Source organism: Engystomops pustulosus, chromosome 10, assembly GCF_040894005.1.
Source record: "Engystomops pustulosus chromosome 10, aEngPut4.maternal, whole genome shotgun sequence".
Lineage (NCBI taxonomy): Eukaryota > Metazoa > Chordata > Amphibia > Anura > Leptodactylidae > Engystomops > Engystomops pustulosus.
In genome coordinates this window covers 1,692,929-1,713,665 of record NC_092420.1, presented here as the reverse complement: position 1 = coordinate 1,713,665, position 20,737 = coordinate 1,692,929, and the positions used below count along the sequence as shown (strand labels likewise).

Below are 20,737 nucleotides of genomic sequence, written 5' to 3'. Positions count from 1 at the left end.
TCCCCCCCCCCCCCCCCCCCAATCATCTTTTCGGGGCTCCTGAAGAGCCAAAGTATGAAGTCAGTCTGTTCCCCTGCTGTCTCCAATGAGTTACAGGACTGTAGGAAAGCTGGGTGACAAGGATTCTTTCTGTGTTGGCCAATTATAAGAGCACATACCAGACCATGTAGTCACCCAGCTTTCCTACCTTCCTGCAGAAGAACAGGAAATATTGCTTTGAACTTCCTAAGCCACTAATGAGCCTGGGAAAGCTGAGTGACCATCAATAAAAGGTGTGGAGCCCACAAGATTGTTCACTCAGGAGACTGGCAAAGTTGAGTTGCCACCAGCCAACTGTAGCCAGTGGGTCAACCAGCTTTCCTAAGATAAGAGGAGACTTACAAGATATTTTTAGGTCCGGCGGCGATTCCATATCTGCATCTCATGTGTGAACAGCTGAGAGCGGCAGGGGAGGATCAGTTACAGCCTAAATAGTATGTGCCGCCCCCCCCTACAGAGACATGCCCCCAAACCCACAGACCCCTCCCCCTGCCCTGAGCCGACACTGAACAGATCCCAGGGGTCCGACACTTTATCTGGACATCATCAATCAATAATCAGTGTAAACACGAAACCCCGAGCCATCGATCCCATTACATCACAGACGGCGGACACCGGGAAGCCCCGCACTCTGACACCCAGGGGCTGAGGTCGCCGGAGGGGGCCCACACCCAGGGGCTGAGGTCGCCGGAGGGGGCCCACACCCAGGGGCTGAGGTCGCCGGAGGGGGCCCACACCCAGGGGCTGAGGTCGCCGGAGGGGGGCCCACACCCAGGGGCTGAGGTCGCCGGAGGGGGGCCCACACGCAGGGGCTGAGGTCGCCGGAGGGGGGCCCACACCCAGGGGCTGAGGTCGCCGGAGGGGGGCCCACACGCAGGGGCTGAGGTCGCCGGAGGGGGGGCCCACACGCAGGTGCTGAGGTCGCCGGAGGGGGGCCCACACCCAGGGGCTGAGGTCGCCGGAGGGGGGCCCACACGCAGGGGCTGAGGTCGCCGGAGGGGGGGCCCACACGCAGGTGCTGAGGTCGCCGGAGGGGGGCCCACACCCAGGGGCTGAGGTCGCCGGAGGGGGCCCACACCCAGGGGCTGAGGTCGCCGGAGGGGGCCCACACCCAGGGGCTGAGGTCTACGGAGGGGGCACTTACTTTAACACAGGAAAGGAGCATTCTGAAAGGGGGTGAATTACATGCAATATATTTCTGGTTTTATCCTCTGGGTAATATCCTCCACTCACATCCAGAGCAGCAGTCACCATAATGTACACTCCATCTCCCAGAATGCAACACAGCAAGGACAGTTCTGTACACAGAAACACTCTCCATTACCTTAACAGCTTCTCCCCTCCCTATACACACAGCTGCACAGTCCTCTCTATCCCCTCCCTACAGTCACAGCTGCACAGTCCTCTCTATCCCCTCCCTACAGTCACAGCTGCACAGTCCTCTCTATCCCCTCCCTACAGTCACAGCTGCACAGTCCTCTCTATCCCCTCCCTACAGTCACAGCTGCACAGTCCTCTCTATCCCCTCCCTACAGTCACAGCTGCACAGTCCTCTCTATCCCCTCCCTACAGTCACAGCTGCACAGTCCTCTCTATCCCCTCCCTACAGTCACGGCTGCACAGTCCTCTCTATCCCCTCCCTACAGTCACGGCTGCACAGTCCTCTCTATCCTCTCCCTACAGTCGCCGCTGCACAGTCCTCTCTATCCTCTCCCTACAGTCGCCGCTGCACAGTCCTCTCTATCCCCTCCCTACAGTCGCCACTGCACAGTCCTCTCTATCCCCTCCCTACAGTCGCCGCTGCACAGTTCTCTCTATCCACTTCCTACAGTCGCCGCTGCACAGTTCTCTCTATCCACTTCCTACAGTCACCGCTTCACAGTTCTCTCTATCCACTCCAGGTGTAGAGGATGCCCCCTGTCTATGGTGATGGTAGAGCCTCCTCTCCTCTAGGTGTAGAGGATACCTCCTGTCTATGGTGATGGTAGAACCTCCTCTCCTCTAGGTGTAGAGGATGCCCCCTGTCTATGGTGATGGTAGAACCTCCTCTCCTCTAGGTGTAGAGGATGCCCCCTGTCTATGGTGATGGTAGAATCTCCTCTCCTCTAGGTGTAGTGGATGCCCCCTGTCTATGGTGATGGTAGAATCTCCTCTCCTCTAGGTGTAGAGGATGCCACCTGTCTATGGTGATGGTAGCACCTCCTCTCCTCTAGGTGTAGAGGATGCCCCCTGTCTATGGTGATGGTAGAACCTCCTCTCCTCTAGGTGTAGAGGATGCCCCCTGTCTATGGTGATGGTAGAGCCTCCTCTCCTCTAGGTGTAGAGGATGCCCCCTGTCTATGGTGATGGTAGAGCCTCCTCTCCTCTAGGTGTAGAGGATGCCCCCTGTCTATGGTGATGGTAGAACCTCCCCTCCTCTAGGTGTAGAGGATGCCCCCTGTCTATGGTGATGGAAGAACCTCCTCTCCTCTAGGTGTAGAGGATGCCCCCTGTCTATGGTGATGGTAGAACCTCCTCTCCTCTAGGTGTAGAGGATGTCCCCTGTCTATGGTGATGGTAGAACCGCCTCTCCTCTAGGTGTAGAGGATGCCCCCTGTCTATGGTGATGGTAGAACCTCCTCTCCTCTAGGTGTAGAGGATGCCCCCTGTCTATGGTGATGGTAGAACCTCCTCTCCTCTAGGTGTAGAGGATGCCCTCTGTCTATGGTGATGGTAGAGCCTCCTCTCCTCTAGGTGTAGAGGATGCCCCCTGTCTATGGTGAGGGTAGAACCCCCTCTCCTCTAGGTGTAGAGGATGCCCCCTGTCTATGGTGATGGTAGAACCTCCTCTCCTCTAGGTGTAGAGGATGCCCCCTGTCTATGGTGATGGTAGCACCTCCTCTCCTCTAGGTGTAGAGGATGCCCCCTGTCTATGGTGATGGTAGAACCCCCTCTCCTCTAGGTGTAGAGGATGCCCCCTGTCTACGGTGATGGTAGAACCTCCTCTCCTCTAGGTGTAGAGGATGCCCCCTGTCTATGGTGATGGTAGCACCTCCTCTCCTCTAGGTGTAGAGGATGTCCCCTGTCTATGGTGATGGTAGAACCTCCTCTCCTCTAGGTGTAGAGGATGCCCCCTGTCTATGGTGATGGTAGAACCTCCTCTCCTCTAGGTGTAGAGGATGTCCCCTGTCTATGGTGATGGTAGGACCTCCTCTCCTCTAGGTGTAGAGGATGCCCCCTGTCTATGGTGATGGTAGGACCTCCTCTCCTCTAGGTGTAGAGGATGCCCCCTGTCTATGGTGATGGTAGAACCTCCTCTCCTCTAGGTGTAGAGGATGTCCCCTGTCTATGGTGATGGTAGAACCTCCTCTCCTCTAGGTGTAGAGGATGTCCCCTGTCTATGGTGATGGTAGAACCTCCTCTCCTCTAGGTGTAGAGGATGCCCCCTGTCTATGGTGATGGTAGATCCTCCTCTCCTCTAGGTGTAGAGGATGCCCCCTGTCTATGGTGATGGTAGACCTCCTCTCCTCTAGGTGTAGAGGATGCCCCCTGTCTATGGTGATGGTAGAACCTCCTCTCCTCTAGGTGTAGAGGATGTCCCCTGTCTATGGTGATGGGGGAGCCTCCTCTCCTCTAGGTGTAGAGGATGCCCCCTGTCTATGGTGATGGTAGAACCTCCTCTCCTCTAGGTGTAGAGGATGCCCACTGTCTATGGTGATGGTAGACCCTCCTCTCCTCTAGGTGTAGAGGATGCCCCCTGTCTATGGTGATGGTAGACCTCCTCTCCTCTAGGTGTAGAGGATGCCCCCTGTCTATGGTGATGGTAGAACCTCCTCTCCTCTAGGTGTAGAGGATGTCCCCTGTCTATGGTGATGGTAGAGCCACCTCTCCTCTAGGTGTAGAGGATGCCCCCTGTCTATGGTGATGGTAGAACCTCCTCTCCTCTAGGTGTAGAGGATGCCCCCCGTCTATGGTGATGGTAGAACCTCCTCTCCTCTAGGTGTAGAGGATGCCCCCTGTCTATGGTGATGGTAGAACCAGTATTTATGAGACGTGGGGGAGGACTCTGCTGTCAGTACATTGTGCAGTGATCGCTCTCCAGAAGGCCACCCGCATATCCAGACCAGATTTCTATAGTGTAATTTGTGAAGGTCTCACTTTATGTTTCTACCGGACGCTATGATCATACATGGCGCTAGTTGTAGTGGGTATAATCGTGTAGTCCATAGCCAATGAAAGGTTGGATGGAGGGTTTATATTCTGTGCCCACGTTCCGTGAACAGTCCTCGGGGCATAGCGGCTGCCAGTGTGCTCTTGGCTTAAGCCAGGTTTCCATTAACCCACGTATGACCCCTCCGCTCGTATCACGGGGGGAGCGCGGCGTCCGCAGCACGCGATAGTGATCTTGTGAACCTGATTAGCGGTTTATGGACCAGGACAGAAGAGTGAGCGCAGCTTTCATCTGTCCGCAGCGCCAATTGTCAAGAGGGAACGGCAGCGGAAGGGGGAGGGGAGAGGACGCAGAAAGTTCTGCAGAGGCTGAGATAAAGCCGAGACGCCGCGTTCCCAAATTAACCTACTTCTCCGCTGGAAAGGAAATCAAGGACCTTGTTATGGAATGAGGTCCTCTCTTTAAGATCCGCCAGATAGACGTCAAGAGCGCAACCACAAAAGACACAAGAGTCCGAGACCAAGAGTTATCTGCTGCCGCCAAATACCCGGACGGGGGACTATGGGAGCGAAGATGTGACCAACATGCAAGGATAAGAATGGGGGTAGGGGGTTCACCACAGATGAGCAGATTTTAGGGTTAATTTAATAAATTTGGACAGAAACCCCCAAAATCTCCATAAAATGTTGAATAGCTCTGCATAACCTTTACTATAATTGTCTCCTGCTCCAATCACATACAAAGCTGCATTGTGCTCCCTGCTGCCCCTGGCGGTCCTGAGTGGCCTCCTGAATGTTTGCACTGGAGCAGTATTTCCAGGGGGGTGCAGTCATATATTTTGCACTGCAGTAGTATCAGGAGGTGAGTTCCAAGCTAATATTTAGCCGTGGAGTTATACTTCGAAGGGCGCTCCATCTGACATTTTGCAATGGACTAGTATTTTGAGGGGCGCTCCATCTGCCAATATGCTGTTTTCAATGTGAGAGTTTTGTGATTGGGACCTCACAAGGTCAGGAGAGATGATGCGGCAGCCACGTCAGGAGTGGAGTAGACAGTCGCTCTCTGCATTCTGCCCGTGTCTTGTTATTCTCTGGCGAGCGCTGCGCAGGTGGCGGGAATGCTAAGAGGGAGCTGCGCTGCACTCAATTAACACGGAGCAATGGCTGCCACTCTCCTGCCCGCCGCCAGCACCAGAGATGTCACCGAGGACGACATGTGATGCTTTTAAGGAAATCTCCATTAGACCCTGGCATGACTTCTCCACTGCCCTCTGCATCACCAGGACGTGCCGAGAGCGAGAACTGCCCCAGAGCGGAAATCCTAAGTAGTGCCCCCAGCCCCAACAAATATGGGATGCCAACTTCCAGGCCAGCTCCCGAGTGTCACCCACAGGCTTTAGTATAAAAAGTCGCTTCACCTTGGTGGCCGCTCTCTGCCGCCCGAGGCTGCGGGGGAAGTTGTTATTTTAACGTGAATCTTTTGCTAAAGCGCACCTAGACTCCCGCCTGCCGTCCTCCGCTGTGCCTAGACTAAAGCCGCGCCCTCCTCGGCCGCGCCTATAATCCCGCCCGCCGCGCCTAGACTCCCGGCCGCGCCTATAATCCCGCCCGCCGCGCCTAGACTCCCGGCCGCGCCTATAATCCCGCCCGCCGCGCCTAGACTCCCGGCCGCGCCTATAATCCCGCCCGCCGCGCCTAGACTCCCGGCCGCGCCTATAATCCCGCCCGCCGCGCCTAGACTCCCGCCCGCCCGCCGTCCTCCGCCGCGCCTAGACTCCCGCCCGCCCGCCGTCCTCCGCCGCGCCTAGACTCCCGCCCGCCCGCCGTCCTCCGCCGCGCCTAGACTCCCGCCCGCCCGCCGTCCTCCGCCGCGCCTAGACTCCCGCCCGCCCGCCGTCCTCCGCCGCGCCTAGACTCCCGCCCGCCCGCCGTCCTCCGCCGCGCCTAGACTCCCGCCCGCCCGCCGTCCTCCGCCGCGCCTAGACTCCCGCCCGCCCGCCGTCCTCCGCCGCGCCTAGACTCCCGCCCGCCCGCCGTCCTCCGCCGCGCCTAGACTCCCGCCCGCCCGCCGTCCTCCGCCGCGCCTAGACTCCCGCCCGCCCGCCGTCCTCCGCCGCGCCTAGACTCCCGCCCGCCCGCCGTCCTCCGCCGCGCCTAGACTCCCGCCCGCCCGCCGTCCTCCGCCGCGCCTAGACTCCCGCCCGCCCGCCGTCCTCCGCCGCGCCTAGACTCCCGCCCGCCCGCCGTCCTCCGCCGCGCCTAGACTCCCGCCCGCCCGCCGTCCTCCGCCGCGCCTAGACTCCCGCCCGCCCGCCGTGCCTAGACTCCCGCCCGCCCGCCGTCCTCCGCCGCGCCTAGACTCCCGCCGCCCGCCGTCCTCCGTTGCGCCTAGACTCCCGCCCTCCGTTGCGCCTAGACTCCCGCCCTCCGTTGCGCCTAGACTCCCGCCCTCCGTTGCGCCTAGACTCCCGCCCTCCGTTGCGCCTAGACTCCCGCCCTCCGTTGCGCCTAGACTCCCGCCCTCCGTTGCGCCTAGACTCCCGCCCTCCGTCCTCCGCTGCGCCTAGACTCCCGCCCGCCGCCCTCCGCTGCGCCTAGACTCCCGCCCGCCGCCGCGCCTAGACTCCCGCCCGCCGCCCTCCGCCGCGCCTAGACTCCCGCCCGCCGCCCTCCGCCGCGCCTAGACTCCCGCCAGCCTCCCTCCGCCGCGCCTAGACTCCCGCCCGCCGCGCTTGACACTTGCTGTGATGCTCCTGGGACAGTCTCTTTGGTTGCTGGTGACAGAGCGGCTGAGGAGATCATAGAGGCCGGTGTAGTGCGGGTGCAGATCTGCGCTGTGATCTTATTATGCGCGGCGCATGTTGTGCGGAGGTAAAGCCCATTATAATTCAGCAGACTAAGGAGATAAAAGAGAAATGAAATTGTATCAGCAGAGCCCCCCCCCCCTCCGAGCCATAAACTGGAGCCACTTCCCTTTAATGACCCACTAAAGCGTATGGCGGCCTGAATCCTGCGCCAGCCTCGCGTTTATCTCTCCCACCGCAGCTCCAGCGTCCATCGCTCCCGAGCAGTCGCCACTTAATCCAGTAATAAAGAGCCGGCTCCGGCTAATAAGAAACCAGACAATTACATCTCCGCACAATCCACCAGGACCGGAGAACGATGCGCCACATGGAGGCGGCCAAACACCGGGAAACCGGAGACTGGAGGACGTCATAGTAATGTATAGCGTTACATGGGACTGCAGGACACATCTACTACATGATCTGTACTCAGAGATATCACTGTGTTATCTGTGGCGTTACATGGGACTGCAGGACACATCTACTACATGATCTGTACTCAGAGATATCACTGTGTTATCTGTGGTGTTACATAGGACTGCAGGACACATCTACTACATGATCTGTACTCAGAGAGATATCACTGTGTTATCTGTGGTGTTACATAGGACTGCAGGACACATCTACTACATGATCTGTACTCAGAGATATCACTGTGTTATCTGTGGTGTTACATGGGACTGCAGGACACATCTACTACATGATCTGTACTCAGAGATATCACTGTGTTATCTGTGGTGTTACATGGGACTGCAGGACACATCTACTACATGATCTGTACTCAGAGATATCACTGTGTTATCTGTGGTGTTACATGGGACTGCAGGACACATCTACTACATGATCTGTACTCAGAGATATCACTGTGTTATCTGTGGTGTTACATAGGACTGCAGGATACATCTACTACATGATCTGTACTCAGAGATATCACTGTGTTATCTGTGCTGTTACATAGGACTGCAGGACACATCTACTACATGATCTGTACTCAGAGATATCACTGTGTTATCTGTGGTGTTACATAGGACTGCAGGACACATCTACTACATGATCTGTACTCAGAGATATCACTGTGTTATCTGTGGTGTTACATAGGACTGCAGGACACATCTACTACATGATCTGTACTCAGAGACATCACTGTGTTATCTGTGGTGTTACATAGGACTGCAGGACACATCTACTACATGATCTGTACTCAGAGATATCACTGTGTTATCTGTGGTGTTACATGGGACTGCAGGACACATCTACTACATGATCTGTACTCAGAGATATCACTGTGTTATCTGTGGTGTTACATAGGACTGCAGGACACATCTACTACATGATCTGTACTCAGAGATATCACTGTGTTATCTGTGCTGTTACATAGGACTGCAGGACACATCTACTACATGATCTGTACTCAGAGATATCACTGTGTTATCTGTGCTGTTACATAGGACTGCAGGACACATCTACTACATGATCTGTACTCAGAGATATCACTGTGTTATCTGTGGTGTTACATAGGACTGCAGGACACCTCTACTACATGATCTGTACTCAGAGATATCACTGTGTTATCTGTGGTGTTACATAGGACTGCAGGACACATCTACTACATGATCTGTACTCAGAGATATCACTGTGTTATCTGTGCTGTTACATAGGACTGCAGGACACATCTACTACATGATCTGTACTCAGAGATATCACTGTGTTATCTGTGGTGTTACATGGGACTGCAGGATACATCTACTACATGATCTGTACTCAGAGATATCACTGTGTTATCTGTGCTGTTACATAGGACTGCAGGACACCTCTACTACATGATCTGTACTCAGAGATATCACTGTGTTATCTGTGGTGTTACATAGGACTGCAGGACACATCTACTACATGATCTGTACTCAGAGATATCACTGTGTTATCTGTGCTGTTACATAGGACTGCAGGACACATCTACTACATGATCTGTACTCAGAGATATCACTGTGTTATCTGTGGTGTTACATGGGACTGCAGGATACATCTACTACATGATCTGTACTCAGAGATATCACTGTGTTATCTGTGCTGTTACATAGGACTGCAGGACACATCTACTACATGATCTGTACTCAGAGATATCACTGTGTTATCTGTGCTGTTACATAGGACTGCAGGACACATCTACTACATGATCTGTACTCAGAGATATCACTGTGTTATCTGTGCTGTTACATAGGACTGCAGGACACATCTACTACATGATCTGTACTCAGAGATATCACTGTGTTATCTGTGCTGTTACATAGGACTGCAGGACACATCTACTACATGATCTGTACTCAGAGATATCACTGTGTTATCTGTGGTGTTACATAGGACTGCAGGTCACATCTACTACACGATCTGTACTCAGAGATATCACTGTGTTATCTGTGGTGTTACATAGGACTGCAGGACACATCTACTACATGATCTGTACTCAGAGATATCACTGTGTTATCTGTGGTGTTACATAGGACTGCAGGACACATCTACTACATGATCTGTACTCAGAGATATCACTGTGTTATCTGTGCTGTTACATAGGACTGCAGGACACATCTACTACATGATCTGTACTCAGAGATATCACTGTGTTATCTGTGGTGTTACATAGGACTGCAGGACACATCTACTACATGATCTGTACTCAGAGATATCACTGTGTTATCTGTGGTGTTACATAGGACTGCAGGACACATCTACTACATGATCTGTACTCAGAGATATCACTGTGTTATCTGTGCTGTTACATAGGACTGCAGGACACATCTACTACATGATCTGTACTCAGATATCACTGTGTTATCTGTGGTGTTACATAGGACTGCAGGACACATCTACTACATGATCTGTACTCAGAGATATCACTGTGTTATCTGTGGTGTTACATAGGACTGCAGGACACATCTACTACATGATCTGTACTCAGAGATATCACTGTGTTATCTGTGCTGTTACATAGGACTGCAGGACACATCTACTACATGATCTGTACTCAGAGATATCACTGTGTTATCTGTGGTGTTACATAGGACTGCAGGACACATCTACTACATGATCTGTACTCAGAGATATCACTGTGTTATCTGTGGTGTTACATAGGACTGCAGGTGACATCTACTACATGATCTGTACTCAGAGATATCACTGTGTTATCTGTGGTGTTACATGGGACTGCAGGATACATCTACTACATGATCTGTACTCAGAGATATCACTGTGTTATCTGTGGTGTTACATGGGACTGCAGGACACATCTACTACATGATCTGTACTCAGAGATATCACTGTGTTATCTGTGGTGTTACATAGGACTGCAGGACGCATCTACTACATGATCTGTACTCAGAGATATCACTGTGTTATCTGTGGTGTTACATAGGACTGCAGAACACATCTACTACATGATCTGTACTCAGAGATATCACTGTGTTATCTGTGGTGTTACATAGGACTGCAGAACACATCTACTACATGATCTGTACTCAGAGATATCACTGTGTTATCTGTGGTGTTACATAGGACTGCAGGACACATCTACTACATGATCTGTACTCAGAGATATCACGGTGTTATCTGTGGTGTTACATAGGACTGCAGGACACATCTACTACATGATCTGTACTCAGAGGGATATCACTGTGTTATCTGTGGTGTTACATGGGACTGCCAGTTACTCCTCCTGCTCGGCTGCTTCCCTTTATGGGTTAATCATGGAGTTGATGGAAGCACAGGGGCATTAGTGTTGGGGTGTAATGGAGGCCGTTTCCTATTTTCGGGATACAAAAGCCCTTTGTTATCTCTCGGAGCGCGATGTTTTCCGGCCGCTAGTTACAGGGCAATGTTTAATTGGCAGCGACGTGGCGGCAGCCGGCTCTTATCGCCGGGTCGGGATATCTGCCGCAGCCGAGAAAATTACTGGGATGCAGAGCAGGAGGCCGGAGCTTTTGGCGGTGGCGGAGCCGGTGCCCCTCTCCGGAGCTCAGGTGATGGGGGAGGGGGCGCTGTGCCCTGTTATTACGGCTGTCAGCGTAAGTCACACACACAATCGCCAAATGCATCTGCGATCCATAAACCCGCGGCCCCCGTTAATGTCACCGCCGCGCGGCCCCAGTAATGTCATTAAACCTTCAGCCGCGGCACAAGAGAGAAACAATTTGCCGCGGGAACAATGCGCCGAGAAAGCCGCCTATTTGTGAAAGGCTTCATTACAGGAGAGGAACATTCCGGCTCCGGAGGACACAGATCATCTCAGGATTGCTGAGCCGCCACCGCAGCCACGGGAGAGGGGCCACCCCCACACCTGCATGGCAGTGACCTAAACCCACAGCATCACCCCCCATCCAAACATACCCAAATATGCGCTGCGAGCCCCCCCCCCATCCCTGCCTGACACGTGCCCCGCCCCTCATCCCTGCCCGACACGTGGCGCCCCCCCTCATCCCTGCCCGACACGTGGCGCCCCCCCATCCATGCCCGACACGTGGCGCCCCCCCTCATCCCTGCCCGACACGTGGCGACCCCCCTCATCCCTGCCCGACACATGGTGCCCCCATAGTGAGCCCATAGCCCCCCCTCGCCCTATGTCAATAAATAAAAATGCCTTCAACCCCGACCACGAGAGGAAGAAACATTTTTGAATTATTCAAATTCTTTGAAAAAAAGCGCAAATTCTGCAGCGGAAAACGGAGCACAACCCTGCGCGACTACGACTACAGGAGATTCTACAATAAATGGGAATTCTTGTTCATGTAGAGACGACGTCCCCCAAAAATAAGAGACTACGATACAATGTTACATCATCACCAGGTAACAAAGCCACAGCCCCGCCCCCCTGCCACAGGGGCAGCGCCGGCCCCCCACCCATCCCTCTAGCGCTGGCAGCATTGTCCCCCCACCCATCCCTCTAGCGTTGGCAGCATTGTCCCCCCACCCATCCCTCTAGCGTTGGCAGCATTGTCCACCCACCCATCCCTCTAGCGCTGGCAGCATTGTCCCCCCACCCACCCCTCTAGCGCTGGCAGCATTGTCCCCCCACCCACCCCTCTAGCGCTGGCAGCATTGTCCCCCCACCCACCCCTCTAGCGCTGGCAGCATTGTCCCCCCACCCATCCCTCTAGCGCTGGCAGCATTGTCCCCCCACCCATCCCTCTAGCGCTGGCAGCATTGTCCCCCCACCCATCCCTCTAGCGCTGGCAGCATTGTCCCCCCACCCATCCCTCTAGCGCTGGCAGCATTGTCCCCCCACCCATCCCTCTAGCGCTGGCAGCATTGTCCCCCCACCCACCCCTCTAGCGTTGGCAGCATTGTCCACCCACCCACCCCTCTAGCGCTGGCAGCATTGTCCCCCCACCCATCCCTCTAGCGCTGGCAGCATTGTCCCCCCACCCATCCCTCTAGCGCTGGCAGCATTGTCCCCCCACCCATCCCTCTAGCGCTGGCAGCATTGTCCCCCCACCCATCCCTCTAGCGCTGGCAGCATTGTCCCCCCACCCATCCCTCTAGCGCTGGCAGCATTGTCCCCCCACCCATCCCTCTAGCGCTGGCAGCATTGTCCCCCCACCCATCCCTCTAGCGCTGGCAGCATTGTCCCCCCACCCATCCCTCTAGCGCTGGCAGCATTGTCCCCCCACCCATCCCTCTAGCGCTGGCAGCATTGTCCCCCCACCCATCCCTCTAGCGCTGGCAGCATTGTCCCCCCACCCATCCCTCTAGCGCTGGCAGCATTGTCCCCCCACCCATCCCTCTAGCGCTGGCAGCATTGTCCCCCCACCCATCCCTCTAGCGCTGGCAGCATTGTCCCCCCACCCATCCCTCTAGCGCTGGCAGCATTGTCCCCCCACCCATCCCTCTAGCACTGCCGCCTTGTGCTTCTTCCCACTCCTGTAGATTCAGCTTTCACCCTCCAATGGCAAAAGGAAGTCCCTGCTCCCGGAGCCCACCCATCACACACCCAGACGATGCCTTTTCTTGTAGATGTATCTCTATTGGAGTCTCCAGTACTGACTTATGGATGTGGCTTCGTTACAGTGTTGCAGTTCTCGTCCTCCCCTGTGTATTGTGCACATTCCTAGACGAAAGGGAAGATCTGGAAGTTTGGGTTCCTCAGGATTTTCCAACAACGAACTGAAGTTTCTTATTTAAATCTAGAGCTAAAAAAAGGTCCTGACCTAATCGTGCTCACAGCTGATAAGGTTGTTACAATGTGTCAGTGCAGTCTAGGATTACAACACAGCAAAGCAATATTAGGAGGCAAAATGCCAGAGGACCCCCAGCGGTGCCAACCAAACACCACCAGCGGCCAGAGGACCCCCAGCAGTGCCAACCACATACCACCAGCGGCCAGAGGACCCCCAGCAGTGCCAACCAACCACCACCAGCGGCCAGAGGACCCCCAGCAGTGCCAGAGGACCCCCAGTGGTGCCAACCAAACACCACCAGCGGCCAGAGGACCCCCAGCAGTGCCAACCACATACCACCAGCGGCCAGAGGACCCCCAGCAGTGCCAACCAAACACCACCAGCGGCCAGAGGACCCCCAGCAGTGCCAGAGGACCCCCAGTGGTGCCAACCAAACACCACCAGCGGCCAGAGGACCCCCAGCGGTGCCAACCAAACACCACCAGCGGCCAGAGGACTCCCAGCAGTGCCAACCACATACCACCAGCGGCCAGAGGACCCCCAGCAGTGCCAACCAACCACCACCAGCGGCCAGAGGACCCCCAGCAGTGCCACCCAACCACCAGCGGCCAGAGGACGCCTAGCAGCCCAACCAAGCACCACCAGCGGACAGAGGAACCCCAGCAGTGCCAACCAAATGCCACCAGTGGCCAGAGGACCCCTAGCGGTGCCAACCAAATGCCAGTGGCCAGAGGACCCCTAGCAGTGCCAACCAAATGCCACCAGTGGCCAGAGGACCCCTAGCAGTGCCAACCAAATGCCACCAGTGGCCAGAGGACCCCTAGCAGTGCCAACCAAATGCCACCAGTGGCCAGAGGACCCCTAGCAGTGCCAACCAAATGCCACCAGTGGCCAGAGGACCCCCAGCAGTGCCAACCAAATGCCACCAGTGGCCAGAGGACCCCCAGCAGTGCCAACCAAATGCCACCAGTGGCCAGAGGACCCCCAGCAGTGCCAACCAAATGCCACCAGTGGCCAGAGGACCCCCAGCAGTGCCAACCAAATGCCACCAGTGGCCAGAGGACCCCCAGCAGTGCCAACCAAATGCCACCAGTGGCCAGAGGACCCCTAGTAGTTCACTAAAACACCCATACACTGTCACCACTACTGGTAGCGACGGCAACACCTGACAAAGACACTGTAACAGACCCTCAGCTGCCAGGAGACGGGTCTTATGACGAGTTCACCCGCTGGATGTAAAGTTACAATGATGGACCCCACTATCCTCCCCATCCCCCAGCAATAACTCTGTGGCCTAAAACTGAAGAGCCAATTTCAGGCCCCTCCACCCCCTCCCTCCTACACGCACTCCGGGGTGGGGGCTGTCACTTCTAAATCTGTCTGACAGTAATAGACCCCACATAAGGGCAGTGCAGACTCAGCACCCAGGGGGGTCCACATTACCCTCCCCCATCGCCGTCATCACAGCTGTCAGCGGACCATGTGGCGACAGGTATGAATAATCACTGGCCAGCGGCGCAGGGGCCACCCGCTCTACCGGGTGCCAGTCACTGGCCAGCGGCGCAGGGGCCACCCGCTCTACCGGCGGTGCCGAGCAGGGGCAGCCTCCACCTCTGTAAACAGCATCTGTGCCCATGCGCTGCCTGGCCCCAGCTTATTTCCTCACAGTCACTCTGCATCAGGCCCCGGCCCGCTCTGGGCCCCCCCCCTCCGCCGGCCCCGGCCCGCTCTGGGCCCCCCCCCTCCGCCTGCCCCGGCCCGCTCTGGGCCCCCCCCCCTCCGCCTGCCCCGGCCCGCTCTGGGCCCCCCCCCCTCCGCCTGCCCCGGCCCGCTCTGGGCCCCCCCCCTCCGCCTGCCCCGGCCCCTGTCTTTCCACTACACTCTCTTCCCTTCTCCCTCTTCCATTATCACATTTTGCTGCAGTCTCATTCCTCCAGAGATCGCCTGACGATAATTATCTTAATTGTCTTTAATATTTCCCTTTGTAGTGTTACCAGGGTTTGTGATTAGACGCCATTGCTGTGCGCGTCCCCCAATACGGGCTGCGGCCCCCAGAGATCCAGCAGCTGCATCCCACAGGGTCCAGGTCCCATCAGCTCCGGGAAACACCTGTCACCCAGAGGAAAGACGGCCTGGAACGCAGAGCATCGCACCGGCCTGGAACGCAGAGCATCGCACCGGCCTGGAACGCAGGGCACCGCACCGGCCTGGAACGCAGGGCACCGCACCGGCCTGGAACGCAGGGCACCGCACCGGCCTGGAACGCAGGGCACCGCACCGGCCTGGAACGCAGGGCACCGCACCGGCCTGGAACGCAGGGCACCGCACCGGCCTGGAACGCAGGGCACCGCACCGGCCTGGAACGCAGGGCACCGCACCGGCCTGGAACGCAGGGCACCGCACCGGCCTGGAACGCAGGGCATCGCACCGGCCTGGAACGCAGGGCATCGCACCAGCCTGGAACGCAGGGCATCGCACCACCGCTTCTCACACAGACATTACAACCCCCCCAACCAGAACAATTATCAGATCCAGTATAAATATTTAATGGCATCAACAACAAAAATATTCCTACATGTGTCCACAAGTCCCGGGATGTAGCAGAGCCGAAGCAGACAACACAGCAGAGTCATACAGCACCGGTCACATTATACATAGTTATAGAGCAGGAGGAGATGAGCTGGCTCTGTACTCATATGTGTGGTGTTACATAGGACTGCAGGACACATCTACTACATGATCTGTACTCAGATATCACTGTGTTATCTGTGGTGTTACATAGGACTGCAGGACACATCTACTACATGATCTGTACTCAGAGATATCACTGTGTTATCTGTGGTGTTACATAGGACTGCAGGACACATCTACTACATGATCTGTACTCAGAGATATCACTGTGTTATCTGTGGTGTTACATAGGACTGCAGGACACATCTACTACATGATCTGTACTCAGAGATATCACTGTGTTATCTGTGGTGTTACATAGGACTGCAGGACACATCTACTACATGATCTGTACTCAGAGATATCACTGTGTTATCTGTGGTGTTACATGGGACTGCAGGTCACATCTACTACATGATCTGTACTCAGAGATATCACTGTGTTATCTGTGGTGTTACATAGGACTGCAGGACACATCTACTACATGATCTGTACTCAGAGATATCACTGTGTCATCTGTGGTGTTACATAGGACTGCAGGACACATCTACTACATGATCAGTACTCAGAGATATCACTGTGTTATCTGTGGTGTTACATAGGACTGCAGGACACATCTACTACATGATCTGTACTCAGAGATATCACTGTGTTATCTGTGGTGTTACATAGGACTGCAGGATACATCTACTACATGATCTGTACTCAGAGATATCACTGTGTTATCTGTGGTGTTACATAGGACTGCAGGACACATCTACTACATGATCTGTACTCAGAGATATCACTGTGTTATCTGTGGTGTTACATAGGACTGCAGGACACATCTACTACATGATCTGTACTCAGAGATATCACTGTGTTATCTGTGGTGTTACATGGGACTGCAGGACACATCTACTACATGATCTGTACTCAGAGATATCACTGTGTTATCTGTGGTGTTACATGGGACTGCAGGACACATCTACTACATGATCTGTACTCAGAGATATCCCTGTGTTATCTGTGGTGTTACATAGGACTGCAGTGTGTTATCTGTGGTGTTACATGGGACTGCAGTGTGTTATCTGTGGTGTTACATAGGACTGCAGTGTGTTATCTGTGGTGTTACATAGGACTGCAGTGTGTTATCTGTGCTGTTACATGGGACTGCAGGTAACACTATAACAATGAGTGATTACATTCTCTGCTCTGCTGTTACATTGTTAATCATTTGTTTCAATAATCTGAGGGTTTGACCCTTCACAACTGCAGCAGTGACCCCAAAACATCTCAGCAGCCAAGGCCACAGTGACCCCCCCCCCCCCCCCACCCACAGTGACCCCCAGAGATAAGAGTCAGGGATCAGGGGAAAGGATCAGGATTTGGCCCCCAGGGGCCACTACAAGGAAACAGGATGAGGACAGGGAAGGAGGGGTCAGGTCTCAGGTGTTCGGGGGGCTCCGCAGGTGTTGGAAGTGGCTCCTTCAGTATTAGGGGGTGTCATGACTATGTTATATGTTTGGGGCGGTCAGGGCGCAGGTGCTGGAGGGGGGTCAGGGCGCAGGTGCTGGGGGGGGGGGGGTCAGGGCGCAGGTGCTGGGGGGGGGTCAGGGCGTAGGTGCTGGGGGGGGGGGTCAGGGCGTAGGTGCTGGGGGGGGGGTCAGGGCGTAGGTGCTGGGGGGGGGTCAGGGCGTAGGTGCTGGAGGGGGGGTCAGGGTGCAGGTGCTGGGGGGGGGGTCAGGGTGCAGGTGCTGGGGGGGGGGGTCAGGGTGCAGGTGCTGGGGGGGGGGGGGGTCAGGGCGCAGGTGCTGGGGGGGGGGGGCCAGGGCGCAGGTGCTGGGGGGGGGGCCAGGGCGCAGGTGCTGGGGGGGGTATCAGGGCGCAGGTGCTGGGGGGGGTCAGGGCGCAGGTGCTGGGGGGGGTCAGGGCGCAGGTGCTGGGGGGGTCAGGGCGCAGGTGCTGGGGGGGGTCAGGGCGCAGGTGCTGGGGGGGGGGGTCAGGGCGCAGGTGCTGGGGGTGGGGGGGTCAGGGCGCAGGTGCTGGGGGGGGGGGGTCAGGGCGCAGGTGCTGGGGGGGGTCAGGGCGCAGGTGCTGGGGGGGGGGGGGTCAGGGCGCAGGTGCTGGGGGGGGTCAGGGCGCAGGTGCTGGGGGGGGGGTCAGGGCGCAGGTGCTGGGGGGGGGGGTCAGGGCGCAGGTGCTGGGGGGGGGGGGTCAGGGCGCAGGTGCTGGGGGGGGGGTCAGGGCGCCGGTGCTGAGGGGGGGTCGGGTCACAGGTGCTGGGGGGGGGGTCGGGTCGCAGGTGCTGAGGGGGGTCGGGTCGCAGGTGCTGAGGGGGGGGTCGGGTCACAGGTGCTGAGGGGGGGGGTCGGGTCACAGGTGCTGAGGGGGGGGTCGGGTCGCAGGTGCTGAGGGGGGGGTCGGGTCGCAGGTGCTGAGGGGGGTCGGGTCGCAGGTGCTGAGGGGGGGGGGGTCGGGTCACAGGTGCTGAGGGGGGGGTCGGGTCGCAGGTGCTGAGGGGGGGGGTCGGGTCGCAGGTGCTGAGGGGGGGGGGGTCGGCTGTCAGGTGCTGAGTGGGGGGGGTCGGGTCGCAGGTGCTGAGGGGGGGGGGGGTCGGGTCTCGGGGGCTCCTTAGGCGTTAGGGGGGTGTCACGTCCGTGCTGTGTTGTCGCAGTCGGGGACACCTCAGGCCGCGCACGGCCGGTACTCACGTGTGCTGCTGCGGGAAGCTGTAACCCCCGGCCCCGGGGAGGAGGAGGCTCAGGGCCCGGGAGCAGCGGGAGGAGGAGGACGGGGAGCATCCTGCGGAGGAGCCGGCACCAGAGGAAGAGGAAGAGGCTGCAGCCGCCGAGATGTGAAGAGCCGGAGACACCGAGAGCAGAGAGGAGAGAGGAGGGACCACCCACAGCACAGAGGCACCGCCCACAGTACAGAGGCACCGCCCACAGTACAGAGGCACCGCCCACAGCACAGAAGCACCGCCCACAGCACAGGAGAGCCGCCCGCTACACAGAGAGACTGCCGCCCGCTACACAGAGAGACTGCGCCCCGCTACACAGAGAGACTGCCGCCCCCTATACAGAGAGACTGCCCGCTATACAGAGAGACTGCCCGCTATACAGAGAGACTGCCGCCCCCTATACAGAGAGACTGCCGCCCCCTATACAGAGAGACTGCCGCCCGCTATACAGAGAGACTGCCGCCCGCTATACAGAGAGACTGCCCACAGCACAGTTATACGGGAGAGCGCTGGTTATACAGGAGAGCGCTGGTTATACAGGAGAGGAGAGCGCTGGTTATACAGGAGAGGAGAGCGCTGGTTATACAGGAGAGGAGAGCGCTGGTTATACAGGAGAGGAGAGCGCTGGATATACAGGGAGAGGAGAGCGCTGGATATACAGGAGAGGAGAGCGCTGTTATACAGGAGAGGAGAGCTGGTATACAGGAGAGGAGAGCGCTGGTTATACAGGAGAGGAGAGCGTCTGGTTATACAGGAGAGGAGAGCGCTGGTTATACAGGAGGAGGAGAGCGCTGGTTGTACAGGAGAGGAGAGCGCTGGTTATACAGAGAGGAGAGCGCTGGTTATACAGGAGAGGAGAGCGCTGGTTATACAGGAGAGGAGAGCGCTGGTTATACAGGAGAGTGCTGGTTATACAGGAGAGGAGAGAGCTGGTTATACAGGAGAGGAGAGGGCTGGTTATACAGGAGAGGAGAGCGCTGGTTATACAGGAGAGGAGAGCGCTGGTTATACAGCAGAGGAGAGCGCTGGTTGTATAGGAGAGGAGAGCGCTGGTTATACAGGAGAGCGCTGGTTATACAGGAGAGGAGAGGGCTGGTTATACAGGAGAGCGCTGGTTATACAGGAGAGGAGAGCGCTGGTTATACAGAAGAGTAGAGTGCTGGTTATACAGGAGAGTGCTGGTTATACAGGAGAGTGCTGGTTATACAGGAGAGGAGAGCGCTGGTTATACAGGAGAGCGCTGGTTATACAGGAGAGGAGAGCGCTGGTTATACAGAAGAGTAGAGTGCTGGTTATACAGGAGAGGAGAGCGCTGGATATACAGGAGAGGAGAGCGCTGGATATACAGGAGAGGAGAGCGCTGGATATACAGGAGAGGAGAGCGCTGGTTATACAGGAGAGGAGAGCTGGTTATACAGGAGAGGAGAGCGCTGGTTATACAGGAGAGGAGAGCGCTGGTTATACAGGAGAGGAGAGCGCTGGTTATACAGGAGAGGAGAGCCGCTGGTTATACAGGAGAGGAGAGCGCTGGTTGTACAGGAGAGGAGAGCGCTGGTTATACAGGAGAGGAGAGCGCTGGTTATACAGGAGAGGAGAGCGCTGGTTATACAGGAGAGGAGAGCGCTGGTTATACAGGAGAGTGCTGGTTATACAGGAGAGGAGAGAGCTGGTTATACAGGAGAGGAGAGGGCTGGTTATACAGGAGAGGAGAGCGCTGGTTATACAGGAGAGGAGAGCGCTGGTTATACAGCAGAGGAGAGCGCTGGTTGTATAGGAGAGGAGAGCGCTGGTTATACAGGAGAGCGCTGGTTATACAGGAGAGGGAGAGGGCTGGTATACAGGAGAGCGCTGGTTATACAGGAGAGGAGAGCGCGGTTATACAGAAGAGTAGAGTGCTGGTTATACAGGAGAGTGCTGGTTATACAGGAGAGTGCTGGTTATACAGGAGAGTGCTGGTTATACAGGAGAGGAGAGCGCTGGTTATACAGGAGAGCGCTGGTTATACAGGAGAGGAGAGCGCTGGTTATACAGAAGAGTAGAGTGCTGGTTATACAGGAGAGTGCTGGTTATACAGGAGAGTGCTGGTTATACAGGAGAGTGCTGGTTATACAGGAGAGTGCTGGTTATACAGGAGAGTGCTGGTTATACAG

General features: G+C 56.5%; 1 protein-coding gene across 3 annotated transcripts in view; it reads right to left on the bottom strand.

The window, feature by feature from the left end:
• Positions 1–18,780, bottom strand: part of CACNA2D2 (calcium voltage-gated channel auxiliary subunit alpha2delta 2) — a 217,657-nt gene extending 198,877 nt beyond the window's left edge. For all 3 annotated transcript variants that reach the window (XM_072128014.1, XM_072128015.1, XM_072128016.1), the window contains exon 1: positions 18,559–18,780. The gene's annotated coding sequence lies outside the window, so the exon portion shown is untranslated. The remainder of the gene's footprint in view (positions 1–18,558) is intronic.
• Positions 18,781–20,737: the final 1,957 nt, after the last annotated feature.